Source organism: Erinaceus europaeus, chromosome 14 (genome assembly GCF_950295315.1).
Source record: "Erinaceus europaeus chromosome 14, mEriEur2.1, whole genome shotgun sequence".
In the NCBI taxonomy this organism is placed as follows: Eukaryota; Metazoa; Chordata; class Mammalia; order Eulipotyphla; family Erinaceidae; genus Erinaceus; species Erinaceus europaeus.
Genome location: NC_080175.1, coordinates 95878593 through 95894800, shown reverse-complemented (window position 1 = coordinate 95894800; position 16208 = coordinate 95878593). Strand labels below are relative to the sequence as shown.

Genomic DNA, 16208 nt, shown 5'->3' with positions numbered 1-16208 from the left:
ATCATGAACCTAAAGGCTAGAATAGTGCAGATGTGAGCTCAGATCTACAGGGATGCAGAGGTCACACAGGCCCCTAAGCTGAATATGGGCCCCAGATCACATCAAATCAATGGGGTTTATAGTCAACAATATTCATACACCTTTCCCATATTTGGGAGCTATTCTCTTCCCTGATCCAGCTTTCTGGTCCTTTTTCCAGCCACGACATCATTTCCCCAGACAATAACTTGGATCCACCTGCATATCAGATTTCATGCTCAGGGGAAAGGAAAAAAAAAAACAACTCTAAGATTTATAGGCATTTGTGCTAATGCAAAAGTAAGATATTCCCCCCATACACACGTACTTTTCCAAAATGCTAATAATTTTTCATTTGATGTAATCCATGGAGAGCTAAAATTATTTATTTTCTGGCCCCGAGTCCAGTGTTACTCCAGCTTCTGTTACCATTTCAAAGAAATGTCCTTTCTGGTGCATCAGCTTCTGTGGTGTTTCAAATTCTACAATCCTTCTGGACTCGAGTATCCTGCAATGAAGAAAGGACCCAGTCAGGAAACCTATAACAAGTTTTCTGGTCTATTTTTCTCGGTCCTTGCTAAGGTACTGTTTAAATTACTGTATGAGTCATGTTGGCACAGATTATTCAATTTAACTTAAGAGATATATCAAATATAGGTGACCTCAGATTCTTTTACCATGATCATTTTCCTCTAGTTAGAAAACTAGCCTCTTCCATATTTCTATGGAAATTTTTGTTTTTATCTCTTTGCACAAACAAAAATCCTTATTAGTAGAAAAGTGTATATTCTATGTATTCCATAGCTGAAAGTAGAAGTTGCTTCATTTTTGAAAACAGTCTAAGCACACCTGTCAGAATCTATGATAGAATGCAGTCTGTGAGCAATGGTGAGGACGGTGCCATCAGCAAACTCCTTCCTGATGGTGGTCTGCACCAGGCTGTCACTCTCAACATCAGTGGAAGCTGTTGCCTCATCCAAGATGAGAATTTTTGTTTTTCGAAGCAAAGCACAAGCAAGACAGACCAATTGCTGTTGCCCAACCCTGTTAGAAAATAATAATAATAATAGTAATTTCAACTGTGGGCTTAATGACCATTTATCCATTTCCTCTCATACAACTGTTTTCTCTGTTTCCTACACATTCATTTATTCTTTTATTTGCTGAGTGATTACAGAGTACCAGATACTCATCCAAGTACTGGGGATACAGTAAAAACAGAATAGGAAATAATCTACGTGTAGACTTTACATTCTCCAGATGAGTAAAATGCAAAGTCGTGAGCATCTAAGTCCACAGAAAAAAGAGGGAGCAAAGGCTGGGGGTAGGCTAGGCATTGTAGATGCCATGTCCAAGAAAGTCTCACTGAGAACTTGCCTTTTAAGACCTGAAGAAAGGAGAAGGCGAGTTGTGCAAAATTCCTGTGGAGACATATTCTTCCTCAAGAAGACAGCAGATTCAAAGTCTCTGAGGTGAGCCGACACTGGTTTGGTCTACTCAACAGAACAGCAAGGTGGAGGCCAAAAGGGTAGAATCAGTGAGGGGAGGGGTAAATAAAATACAGGGTTGACAAGTTTGAGGGGATCTAACTACTTCGTTTTCCTTTCTTTCTTGGATCATATGGAAGGGACTGTCCTGTCACATCAACTATGAACCCTTATAGCAACCTTACAAAGAAGGCACTTGTAGGAGTCTTTACAGAAGACTCAACTAAATCATAACTTTATTATTATTATTATTATTATTATTATTACCCAGAGGGCTAGAGGAAGGTTCCCCTATCAGGGTGTCAGTAGTGGTAACTCAGGAGCGATTTCATTTTGAGAGCAAGTGAAAGTGCTACAGAGGTTGGAATGAATGACTTCTTACATGTTGACCTGAGATTTCACCACCCTCTGAGACCTCAAGCAACAGCTTGTTAGGGACAGCCTGTACACATTCTCTTAAATGGCACCGTCCCAGCACTTCCCACAGGAGGTCGCTAGCAGAATATTTGTCTAAGGGGTCCAGGCTTGTTTGGAGAGTCCAGAAAACAACACAGGATCCCAGAGAAGAAAGTAGTGTCTGTGATTCAACTGCCTCCTGAGGCCCAACCCGGTTAAAAAAAAAAAAGACAAGTGTGAAAAGACAAGTGAACACAACTGATACAGCTATTACTGTAACTTTACACTTAAAACAGACAAGGGCAAGAATGAGAATGAATTATAATTCAGATTAAATCATATAAACTTACTGAACCTTTTGCTCTTCTTCCTATTAACAATGTCAACAACAATCACAGTCGTATTGGTGATGCTAGCTAGTTGCTACTTAGTCAGGGTAGGATAAATGTAGACAACAGTATGCATATAGTATCAGTATTTTCAATCAGCACACCAACACGGAAGGGTAGAAGTTAATTTCTCCATTTTACAGATGGCAAACTAGAAAGTTCAAGTAGCTTTTTGTTACACGGCACAAAAGACAAATAGTTGAGAATAGATTCAAAGAAAACAAATCCATGTTCTCCTCAATGCACCAACATTCCTTTTTTTTTTTAAATATAAATGTCATCTTTAATGCTGACTCTCTTTACAAGAGAGAAAACAGATTGTATTGAATCTAGATAGACAGAATAACACACTGTTTATTTGTTACAAATGACATGTCTCTTGTTTTTATATAAAATCTGAAAGGCCCCTTTGTATTTAAGACCATATTGTATTTAAGACCATATACATACATTTGATCTGAATAAATTAACGCATTTGGATAAGAAGAAAATGAAGTGTATGAAGTACATATGTTACTTTTCTTCCCTGTGAGTCTCAAAAGTGTTATCTTGTAATGCTAAGCCAAGATCATCTTGGTATTGAGACTGACAATAAATTCCACTATCCTTTTATTGGGCCAGTGTGACAGAGGCTTATTAGACATTATCCAAGGTGCCTTAAAACAAAGAAATAATTGTATACTTCAGTTATAATAAAAATACTCCCTAAATTTCATTCATGGCACCTGTGAGAATCTCATACATCAGAAAAGGTAACAGCAACAAATGCTGGAGAGGGTGTGGGGTCAAAGGAACCCTCCTGCACTGCTGGTGGGAATGTCAATTGGTCCAACCTCTGTGGAGAACAGTCTGGAGAACTCTCAGAAGGCTAGAAATGGACCTATCCTATGATCCTGCAATTCCTCTCCTGGGGATAGATCCTAAGGAACCCAACACACCCATCCAGAAAGATCTGTGTACATATATGTTCTTGGCAGCACAATTTATAATAGCCAAAACCTGGAAGCAACCCAGGTGTCCAACAACAGATGAATGGCTGAGCAAGTTGTGGTATATATACACAATGGAATACTACTCAGCTATTAAAAACGGTGACTTCATCATTTTCAGCCGATCTTGGATGGACCTTGAAAAATTCATGTTAAGTTAAATAAGTCAGAAACAGAAGGATGAATATGGGATGGTCTCACTCTCAGGCAGAAGTTGGAAAACAAGATTTGGAAATCCAGGTTTTCTTGAGATTTCTTTACTTCTTAGCTTGCGAACTTTTCAACATTTTTTGTGACACACTCTGAGAAGATAAATGCTCCTCCATTTATAATGATCTATTGCTGTCAGTTATTTCTGTGTATTCTAGGGACTGAATTCAGGGCCTTGTACAGTCAAGGCATGCATTTTACTACTGAACCACCTTGCTGAACTCTTAAAATTTATTTTTTATGTTAATTCCAGTTACATTGTAATATTTTAAACCTATATAACTTTACTGTTAAGGAGAACTTACCTCTTTACTCATACTTTCATATTCACAAACTCTTTCAATAGAAACTGCATTAGTTTCAATTTCACATGCTTTCCTTACCCAAAAATTGAGAGATTGAGTAATCTGTGGAAGAAAAAAAGTTGAAAGAAAGTTCCTTAGTTTATTATGTAATACTAAGAATATACAGTTTCATTTTCAGGGTTTTCATATGTTTTACCTATCCTAATCATTTTAAAACTATCAGGCTGTAGTTGGAGGAGATGGCATAATAGTTATGCAGACAGATTCTTATGGTGAAAGTCTAAGGTCTCAGGTTCAATGCTTCCACCCCCCTCCTTTTCCTTCACATCACTATAAGAGAATCCGGCATGAAGCCCAGCCAGTCTATCTTGGCGTTACTCTCGATCGCACCCTGTCATTTCACGAACATCTCATAAAAACTGCAGCAAAGGTGGGCGCGAGGAATCACATCATTGCAAGACTGGCCAGCTACTCATGGGGCGCGAGCGCTTCCACACTGTGATCATCCTCTCTGGCATTATGCTATTCCACTGCAGAATACTGTGCCCCCAGGATGGTTCCGTAGCCCCCATGTCCACTTGGTCGATTCCAAATTATATTCCTCCATGAGGATCATTTCTGGAACCATCCGTTCCACCCGGGTCCCATGGCTGCCAGTTCTTAGCAACATCACCCCGCCAGATATTCGTCGGGATGCGGCATCATCTAAGTTCATTTCCCACGTCTACTCTCGACCGGACCTGCCAATATCCGCGGAGATCTTCGCCCACCCTGTCCAACGCTTGACGTCTCGTCACCCAATCTGGTCCCCTACGCCTACACTGACCTTCTCTGTTCCAGACTCTTGGAAACAGAGCTGGCAGTCAGCTGAGGTCAAGAACAAACACCTCATCACAGACCCCTGCGAGCGTCCACCCGGCTTTGACCTAGCACGTTATGATCGGGCCCTCCTCCATCGCTATCGAATAGGCCATGGCCGGTGCACCGCTATGTTCCATCGCTGGGGAGCCAGAGACGACCCGAACTGCCCCTGCGGCTCCAGACAGACTATGACCCACATAGTCAACGACTGCCACCTCTCCAGATTCAAAGGAGGTCTCGAAACTTGACATCAGGCTCAACCTGACGCTGTTGACTGGCTACGGAAGAAGGGCAAACACTAGAAGAAGAAGAAGACTATAAGCCAGAGCTGAGCAGTGCTCTTTGGTTTCTTTCTCTTTCTTTTCATATTCATATAAGGATGAATAACAAGACGGTGGTATACACCTCACAAACTATACATTCTACATGAGAAAGAGTGTGCAGTGGCCTGGCAGTGGGGCCCCCAGCTAAGCACACGTAGTACTATGTGCAAGGATCTGGGTTTGAGCCCCCACCTGCAGAGGGGCTACACAGGCAGTGAAACAGGTCTGCAGGTGTCACTGTCTCTCCCCCTTTCAATGTCTTTCTCCTCTATCAATTTCTCTCTGTGCTATCCAATAAAGATGGGGGAAAAATGGCCACCAGAAGCAGTGAACTCGTAGTGCTGGCACCCAGCCCCAGAGATCTCTGGAGGGGAGAAAAAATAAGGGTGCATAAAGTATTCTTTGGCATCCTTTCTTTCCCCCTGGTAGAGCCAAACATAGTCTGATCTATCTATCATCTATCTATCGGTCTATATTGCCATATTTATATTTATTACGTTTCTGCTCAGCTACTTGATAATCAACCTGAATTGGACTCATAAAATTATATATTTATCTCATTTATGGTACAGTCCACAGTCACTTATTTCATTGCAGAAGAAGTAGTGTGGTGAATGATTCTGCCCTATGGCCCGTGTATGTCTGTACCATGTTTTCTTTCTAGAAAACTTGAATTCTGAAATGTACCTGGCCACAGGGGTTTGGGCAAAGGGACTAAAGGATTGTGCTAAAATCATCTAGACCCATCTCTGAGCTTTTTACAAAGTGTGTATAGAGACAGATATTGAGACGGAAGAAGGAGCAAGAGAGCCGCCTGCAGTACTGCCTCACTGCTTGTGAAGCCTCCTCCCTGTGAGAGGGGACTAGAGGGAGTTTGATCTTTTCAATAATGGGGACTGCAGCCCTCAGTTTGAGGGGTATCTACTTACAGAGTGGACATGAGCACATACTCATATCACAAGTGATATGCAATATGATAAAAAATATATAGGATTTGCTGGAGGAAAACTTGTACAAAGAAGGTTCACATTTATTTTTGCACAAGCTTGAATCATCTCTTTGCTGCACATGGGCAAATTTGATCGACCATAGCAAGGAATAAGACCCTCTCTCTGCTACATGCCGCCGTAAACCCCTAAGATCAGGAAAGTATGGCAGTGTGGGTGATGCTGTAACAGCCGGAGTGTTCCTGGCCCTCTAGCACTCAGCCTTGGGCACCTGCCTGCTCTTCTGTGAGCTAATTTAGAACTGCTGAGCTAGCTCCCTCCTTTACCAGGAGAGAAGCAAGGAGCCTCCTGTGCAATCGAGATGACTACATTAATACGATCTATAACTCAGACAGGCAATGGAGAAAAGAGGTTAATTAATTGGATTATAAACACATCAGAGACCACACAATCATTATTGCTTACATTGAGGGCATAGGATATGGACAAACCAACTATTGCTGAATCTATAGATTTGCCGGCCAGCACAGCAAGAAGAGCAGTGGAGAAGACGGTTAAGTTGCCAGGAAATTCAAGTCTCACAGACAGCCACCTACCTGTAAGAACGGAAAATATTCCCAGAGAACTGAGATACATTTCATGAACTTAGTATCAACTTTTCTCTGAAAAACGGAGAAGTAAACATCTACAGAGGCTTTCTGTTTTTACTTCATTTGTTTAGAACTCAATCAAACATAGGCTTGTTTCAATGATAGTTTAAAGGATTCCTCCACAGAAAAACACATTTTGTTTTTTGCAGAAGCGTCTTAAAACTTAGTCGGTATTGAAAAGCAGAACAAGCAAAAAATCAACTAAAATGATTAATTTAAAAATCCCATTCCAGCCACATGTACTTGAATGCCTTCATTTATTTTTCTTTTAACATTTCTCTAATTTTATTTTTAGTGGACTGTAATCCCTCTCATCTTCAAACTCTTTTGCAGAAGTTTGGTTTACAATCAAGTGCAGTAAGGGGGCTGCTCGATGACTTCACACACGTCTTTGCGAGAATAAGATCAACCTCCGGAAGTTACGCTGTGTCCAAGTACTATCTAGTTTCTGACTGGAGAAAGTTTTGGAAAAAAGAAAACAATTCTGAATTTCTACTATGTCTTAGGAATATAAAAGAAAATTCTTTTGTTTCGAACTATGATGGTCTGTTAAAACCTATACGCGTCTCCTACTTGTTCCCAGTCCTTTTTAACAAAATTAAAAAAAAAGAAAGAAAAGGAATTGGGAAGGTTAGAAACCCGCAGGAAACAGTAAAATACTGAACTGAGCTTTGGTTTCTAGGTTTTCTTTCATACAAGTCCCCTGCCCCACCAAAAAAAAGAAAACAAAAAAGATCATATAGAAAACATTCTGAGACAGGCTGGTAATACGCCAGGTTAAGTACACATAGTATGAAAGGTAAGGATCCTGGTTCAAGCCCCCGGCTCCCCACCTGCAGGGGGGTCGCTTCACAAATGGTGAAGCAGGTCTGCAGGTGTCTGTCTTTCTCTCCCCCTCTCTGTCTTCCCCTCCTCTCTCCATGTCTCTCTGTCCTATCCAACAACAGCGACAGCAGTAACAACAAGGGCAACAAAATGGAAAAATGGCCTCTAGGAGCAGTGGATTTGTAATGCAGACACTGAGCCCCAGTGATAACCCTGGAGGCAAAAATAAATAAATAAATAAATAAATAAATAAAAGATTAAAAAAAAAAAAGAAATAAAGACAACATTCACCAGTTTGAGCCATGTAAGAGCCATCCAGTTATTACATCAACAAGATGCTACCAGATACTCTCACACATAAGTCCCTTGTTATTTTACATATAGTGTGCAGCTCTAGCATGGTGTAGGTTTCCTCATTATAGACCTTTAACTCCAATGGGGGTGGGGAAAGCAAAGCAAACAGTTTTTCTTTTTCTTTTTTTTTTTTCTTTTCTTTCCTTTTTTTTTTTTTTTTTTTTGTTTTAAATCAGAGCACTGCTCAGCTCTGGTTTATGGTGGTGTGGGGGATTGAACCTGGGAGTTTGGAGCCTCAGGCATGAGAGACTCTTTGCATAACCATTATACTACCTAACCCCACCCAAGCAGGCAATTTTTCTTGGTTGGTTCCATCAGCTCCTCCCAGACTCCTCCACCTCCGAACCCCACTCTGCCTCTGGCAATTTTTATAAGCAATTTTGAATTTAAAAGTTCTGGGGAATCTGTGGGAGCATAGTGTTGATGCAACAAATTTTCATGCCTGAGGCTGGGAGCTCCCAGATTCACCCCTAGAACCACCAGACCCAAAGCTGGATAGTGCTCTGGTCAAATAAGTTAACAACAACAATAGCAATAGTTCTTCCTTTCCCCATGCAGTGGTGAGAGTTTATTTCAATTGACACATTTAACATTTTACTCCTGCATGTAAAATTATAAGTTCAAATACAATGTGTGATAAAATGTTATATGCAAATAAAGTTTACTCTACAATTTAAAATACATTGTAGCATCACAGCATTGATGATTTTAATATACTCTAAAACCTTCAACCTCCTTAGCATTCTGTTTTAGATAAAATAGTCTATTTTATATGAATAAAAATAGATATATTCAAACTGGAATGTAAATTAAATACTAGAAACATTTAAAGCTTTTTTTTTCTTTTCCTTTTAAAAAATCATCTTTATTTAGTTATTGGATAGAGACAGTCAGAAATTGAGAGGGGAGGGGCAGATAGAGAGGGAGAGAGACAGAGAGACATCTGCAGCCCTGCTTCACCACTTGTGAAGCTTTCCCCTTGCAGGTGGGGACTGGGGGCTCAAACCTGGGTCATTACCCATTGTAACAAGTGTGCTCAACCAGATGCATCACTACTCAGTTAACTGAAAGCTTCTCTCTCTCTTTCTCTCTCTCTCTTTCTCTCTTTCTAATTTTCATTAAACATACTAAAAAAGTTATCGTCTATTTAGAAGTATAAGAGACTGGTTGCGAGCCAGGTCTATCAATGTGACTTACCTATTTGAAATCACACTGTTGTAGAAACAGACCAAGTTCTCATTCATGGCCTCTTTGTTTTGCTGGATGAACCTCTGTTGGCGGCCAAATGCCCCGATAGTGGATATCCCTGATAAAGTCGCACTGAAGTGGGAAATGATAGGAGAATGAATGAGATGCTCCTGCCACCCTTCGGATCTGCAGAGAGCTCGCCATGTAGTATCTCTAAGGCAGAGACAGAAAGGAACTGAGACAGATGCAGGGGGAATTGCTTAAGTGTGGAAAGACTCTTAAAGACACTTGTGGTTTTACTAGGGGCTAAAGAATGGCCATCAAAAGTTAACGTTCTAACTCCCAGCACCTGTGAATGTGATTTAATTTGGCAATATGATTTTCTTTTTTAGAGACAAAAGATTGAGAGACCAAGGCACTACCTTTTCCTTCAACGAATGCAGTGGGGGCTGGGCTTGAGCCTGGATCACGCACGTGGCAAAGCAAGGTATTATCCACTTGAGCTATTTTGCCAAACCTGGAAATGGGACCTTTAATGATACTGTTAAGGGATTTGACATGAGATTTTAGCTAGTCCCTAAATCCCATGCTGAATATTCTTTTATATATATATATATTATTTTATTTTATTTATTCCCTTTTGTTGCCCTTGTTGTTTTATTGTTGTAGTTATTATTGTTGTTGTCGTTGTTGGATAGGACAGAGAGAAATGGAGAGAGGAGGGGAAGACAGAGGGGAGAAGAGAAAGATAGACACCTGCAGACCTGCTTTACCGCCTGTGAAGCGGCACCCCTACAGGTGGGGAGCCGGGGTTCGAACCGGGATCCTTATGCCGGTCCTTGTGCTTTGCGCCACCTGCGCTTAACCCGCTGCGCTACAGCCCGACTCCCCTATGCTGAATATTCTTATAAGAGGGGAACAGGAGAAGACAGACAGTGGAAGAATACCATGGAGAGATGAACTGGAGACTGGAGAGATGTGTCTACCACATAGGAAGATGCAAAGTGTCACTGACCACCGCCAGAAGACAGCAAAGGACATGGAAGGGATTCTCTCTTCATCTTCAGAAGGAACCGATCCTGCCTCCACATTAACTGTGGTCTTCTGACCTCCAAAACTGGGAGAGAATAAGTATCCGCTGCTTTAAGTTTCCCAAAGAACCTAATAAATCCTGAAAGAAGTAAAGGATCGGACCCAATTCTGGAGCACCCAGATGAAAACTGGACAAAACTTCACTTCAATAGTGCTTTCAAATGACCACTATTTCCGATGGAAAAGGTTCTTTCTATGGCACACGTAAAAAATATGACCTAGGGGTTGGGTGGTGGTGCAGCTGGTTGAGCACACAACTTCTGTGCACAAGGACTCAGGTTCAAGTCCCCAGTCCACATGTGCATGAAGAAAGCTTCAAATATGATAAAGCAGGGGCGGTGATGGCACAGCGGGTTAAACGTATGTCGCAAGCACAAGGACCTGCGTAAGGATCCCGGTTTGAGCACCCCCCCTGCAGGGGGGGTCGTCAGATGCTTCTCTGTCTTCCCCCCTTTTTTTTTTAAATTGAGGGATTAATGTTTTACATTTGACAGTAATTATACTAGTTTGTACGTTCATAACATTTCTCAGTTTTCCACATAACAATACAACCCCCACTAGGTCCTCTGTCATCCTTTTCCGGGACCTGTGCTCTCCTCCCCCACCCACCCGAGTCTTTTACTTTGTTGCAATACACCGACTCCAGTTCAGGTTCTACTTGTGTTTTCACTCCTCTCTTGATTTCTCTGGCCTATCCAAAAAAAAAACAAAAAAAAAAAAAAAAGGAAAAAAAAAAGGCAAAGCAGAGCTTCAGGTGTCTCCCTTTGTATCTTCCTCTTCCCTCCTGATTTCTCTTTGTCTTTATCCATTAAAATAAAGTAAAACAGAAAATGTGGCCTGCAGACCAATGTACAAGCAATATTTTTGTACCTAAAGATAATCACAGAAAAGATGGCTTTCGGTTTTCTTTATGGAAAACACCAGTGAGGCCACGGTTGTGATCGTTTCCTTCCCCTTGGCTTTGGACTGAGGGCAGTTGGAAATGAGTGTGGAGGGGCGAGGAGGGCACAGACTCTGGCTTCTGTTAACCATTGTCTATCAGCCCCAAGCTAACTGCTACAAAGTGGGGAGAGGGTAAGTGGAAGCTGCTGGGATAGTCTGTTTTTATTACTTCGGCGAATCCTTAGATCCGGAATTTTATAGAAAAATCCTTAACTTTCAAATGTTTTTGTTTTGATAAAAAGCAGTGAGGAAGCTAAGCAAAAACCATTTAGCTTGCAGCTTGTGAATGGAAAATGCAAATAGTGGCATTCTGGGGCTTTGATTTTTTTTTTTTTGTTTGTTTTGTTTTGCTTTGTCTGAAGGGAACACGTGTGTTACTTTTCAGTGATGCACATCTGAAACCTGCATAATGCCATAAGTCAGTGATGCTTCAGTTCAATGCTAAAATATGACGTAGATCCATATATCCGTACATGTGTATCATTTATATGCCATATATTTCATGAGAGACTCTTTGGTTCTTCTAGTGATAGTTTGCTGTAGTCTGGAACAGCACACAGATAAGAAGGCAGTATTGGGCTTTCTCTTAGATATACAGGCACATGAACTTCCTGCTACACTGCAAATGGCATGAAGGTTTCATGGTATACAGAAAAATTCATGTTTCAGTTCTCCTACCTCAGGAATAACTTGGGATGGCAGCCCTACTTGTCTCCTTCTTAAATCCCTTAGTGTGTTAGGACACAGATCGCTTATCTGTAAGTTGCACACAGCCAATAGGAGAAAAACACAGAAGGTGCTAAAAGAGAACAAGTCACAGGACTCTCCAATAGACAATGTTTTTGGTTATGGGCTTCCTACATCACCACACCCAGCCGTAAAGCAACCCCCCTTTTACTGTTTACTATAAGAATTTTCTCCAGGAATTCCATAGTACAGCTAATCTTTTCTTAGACTCTGCTTCTTGAGGAAGTAGTTTTCAGGTGGTTTAAGCAGTGTTGACACTATATTTTATCATGAATATATCATTTTTTCATGCACAGAAAAATTTAGGTACTTACTTGTATAGTGAAATAGAGAAAAACCAAGAGAATAACCACAAAAATAGAGAGTGGTGAGGCTCCCAACATGACAAAAATGGTTCCAGTAACATCCAATGTACAATTCACCCACGTTCGTAAATAATAATGGAAACGTTTGTCAATTATAAACATATCCTGAAAATTGATATGAGGTTCCCTTGGGGGAAATATCATTAAGTGGAAACAGCACATTTACCCAGACATGACAGCCCTACAATGAAGTCTAGCTACACTGTCTTCCTCCACTTCCATGTCTTCCATAAGTGTTCTAAGAACAAAATGTCTATAGTCCAGCAATTTGTACTTCCTAATGATAACTACAGGGTGATTAATTTATACAAGCAAAGTTAGACTCTAGTGAAAAAACAGAGTCCAAAACCCATTAATTATTTAAAAGAAATAGACTACCACTATAAATCATTTTTAAATTGTAAAACATTCCTGGTAGATTCTTATTCATTGAGAACATTCAAATTGCCTCGTTGGCTAAGTGGATCTTGAAACAAAATAATCTTCATTCTTAAACTTGGATGCTATAATGTAGAAGTAATCAAGGAAAAATAACATGAACAATTAAATGGTCATGTATCAATTTACACTTTGTGGCAAATCAATGAGTCAGATCTATGCAGTTGTAGGTATGATCTAAAAGGTCCCAAGAAAAATAAAGACATTGAATATTGAAGAAATGAACAACTCCATTTAGGAAAAAACTGACACAGAAATTAGAAATAGAACTTTATTAACTTTATCTTGCCTTTTTTTAAAAAAAAATATCACCATTATCTAGTATAATAATGTAGGGGGAATCATGTTCTATATAATTTTCAACCTGACGTCAAAAGACACCTTATCATATTTCAATGTCTTCTAGACCCAATTGTTTGACATGCTACTCTATGAAAATAATAGTTAATGAAATCATACAAAGATGCCCACTGAAATAAAAAGAACACTAAATAGGTCTTCTCTCAGTTTCAAAAATTGTGTCTAGGTTGTTATGACTAGCAAGACATAGTATTCCATCAAGTATCTATTACACTAGGTAATTTAGTTTATATTTTCATATTTGTCCTCACTTCTTTTATAAAAGGACCAATTCAAACTTAATGTGTGACCAACCATTTTTCAGCCTCTACCTGTGTAGACTTAACATGATGGACATATACTGTGTAGTAAGGTGGCAGGCACCACTAGCAATATATTTACAATTAGTTTTGAGATGCACCAGAGTTGAATGCTATGTAATCATTTGTACATTTTATTTATAGGGGAAGTTTAACGAATCACAATGCAGTTGTTGACACATCCTGTGATAAGTCAGCATCCCAACATCCTGTGGTAGGTGTCTGCAGTGTGCTCTCACCTCCAATGCGGGTCTTTTATTTTATTTTTTATTTAAAAAAGGAGACATTAACAAAACCATAGGATAAGAGGGGTACAGTTCCACACAATTCCCACCACCTGATCTCCATATCCCATCCCCTCCCCTGATAGCTTTCCCATTCTCTGTCCCTCTGGGAGTCGTTGTGGGTTGCAGAGGGCAGAAGGTCTGGCTTCTGTAATTGCTTCCTCCCTGAACATGGACGTTGACTGGTCGGTCCATACTCCCAGTCTGCCTCTGTCTTTCCCTAGTAGGGTGGGTCTCTGGGAAAGTGGAGCTCCAGGACATATTGGTGGGGCCGTCTGTACAGGGAAGTCTGGTTGGCATTGTGCTGGTATCCAGAACCTGGTGGCTGAAAAGAGAGTTAACATACAAAGCCAAACAAATTGTTGAACAATCATGGACCTAAAGACTGGAATAGTGCAGATGAAGTGTTGGGGGTATTCCCTGCAGGCTCTTGTGTACTTCTGCTTTCAGGTATATATTTTTCCCTAGCTTATGGGCACCTGTGAACATATGCTCTATCTCAGGGGACCTGGTCTATATCTAGGTTTGGGGACTTAATTGGGGAGTGGAACACCTGGGATGGAATTAGAGAATACTGTGAAAGGAAAGGTCTCACCCGAGTGATGAAGCTGAAGGGTTGTCATTCCACACCCTGAAGTCTTTGGACACAGTCTGAAGTGAAGCATGCTGGGGTGGCATTCATTGCGTTGACTGGGTTGCGATCCATGGATGCAATATTATTTGGTTTGAGTTGAGAGCAGCATGCAGGAAAGTGGGCCCCACCCTATGGTTCCAGGACTGGGGAAATATGGGCTCTATAGTCGAAATGTGAGGTTCCTGCTTTCTTTAGGGTTCAAGAAGACAATGGATAGTTATTATTTTTTAACCACCATGTACCAGGAGGTCCAAAGCCCTAACTCCTCAGCCTCACTGCCTTTCTTTTCTTTCCCAGAGCCTTTTTTATTATTAGTGATTAAATACTGATTTACAAAATTATAAGACAACAGGGTATAACTCCCCATCTTCCTCACCGCCAGAGTTCTACATCCCCATCCATTCCCTCCACTGGAAAGTTCTCCCAAGATCACAGATATGTGTTGACTATTATGTCTGTCCGTCTGTCTGTCTATCTATCTATCTATCTATCTATCTATCTATCTATCTATCTATCTATTCCTATCATTCTGCCTTTTCTTTCTCTCTAAATCACACTCACACCTTTTATTATTTTCATCTCTGCTGGACATGAACATTGGCAGGTTCATGCATACCCCCACTCTGCTTGTTTGTTTATATGTATTTATTTATCACCTCCAGGGTTATTGCTGGGGCTGGGTGCCTGCACTATGAATCCACTGCTCCTGGAGGCCATTTTTCCCATTTTTGTTGCCCCTGTTGTACTTGTTATAGCTGTTGCCATCGTTGTTGTACAGGACACAGAGAAATCCAGAGAAGGGAATTCAGAGGGGGGAGAGATAGACAGACATCTACAGACCTGCTTCACCACTTGTGAAGCAACCCTCCTGCAGGGAGCAGGTGGGGGGCTCAAAATGGGATCCTTCTGTCATCCTTGAGCTTTGTGCCATGTGCGTTTAACCCGCTGCTCTACCGTCCAAGCCCCACCCCCACCTCCTGTTTCTATCTTTCTCTAGTTGGGTAGGGCCCAGGGCCTTTTTGTTTGGTGCAATACAGCAAATTAAATCCAAACTTTACTTTTTGTTTTTCCTTCCTCTCCTTGTTTCTTAAGTTCCACCTATGAATGAGATTATCTGTTAGTTTTCCTCTTTTTGGCTTACCTCACTTCAAGTTCTATCCAAGATGAGAAGAAGGAGTTAATCTCATCATTTTTAACAGCCGAGTAGCACTTCCTCCTGTACACATACCAAAACTTCCGTTGCCACTCATTTGTCATTGGGAATCTAGGTTGTTTCCAAATCTGGGCTTTTACAAACTTGGATTCTATGAACATAGGTAGACATAGATTTCTTCAGATGGATGTGTTTCCTTTCGATACAGCTCTTGGAGAGGAATTGCTAGGTAATCTACATTTAGCATTCTAAGAAGTCTCTAGACTGCTGTCCGCAGGGACTGGACCAATATGCATTTCCCCCTGCACTATATGAGGGTTCCTTTCCCCATATACTAGCCAAAATCTGCCATTACTGTCCATACTAACACATGACATTCACCTGCAATACAGGAGGGTTCCTTTCCCCATATACTAGCCAAAATCTGCCATTACTGTCCATACTGACACATGACATTCACCTGCACTACAGGAGGGTTTCTTTCCCCATATACTAGCCAACGTCTGCCATTACTGTCTGTACCAACGCCTGACATTCTCACTGGTGTAAAGTGGTGTCTCCTTTACTTGCGTTTCTCTGATAACTAGTGCCTTTGAGCAATTTTTCTGTTGTTTGGTGTATTGAGCCCTTTTGATCTCTTATTTGTTGAATGTTCTGTCCATTTTGATCTCTTATTTGTTGAATGTTCTGTCCATATCCTCTCCCACTTTATGATGGGATTCTTGGTTGCTGCTGGGGCTTTATCTGTCTTGATTCTTTGTCCTTTATCTGATGCATGGCATGTAAATATTCCCCCCCTCTTTTATTTTTATATTTTGATAGTGGTTCTTCTTGAGGCTTTTCAAGTCGATGTAGTCTCATTGGTTTATATGTGTTTTTGTTTTCCTTGCAGTTGGATTTGAGTTGTTAATGGTATTTTATAGCTTATGTAAAAAAAAAAAAAGTTCTGCTA

General features: G+C 40.7%; 1 pseudogene; it reads right to left on the bottom strand.

Moving 5' to 3' along the window:
* Nucleotides 1–337: 337 nt before the first annotated feature.
* Nucleotides 338–16208, bottom strand: part of LOC103123228 (multidrug resistance-associated protein 1-like) — an 86130-nt pseudogene continuing 70259 nt past the window's right edge.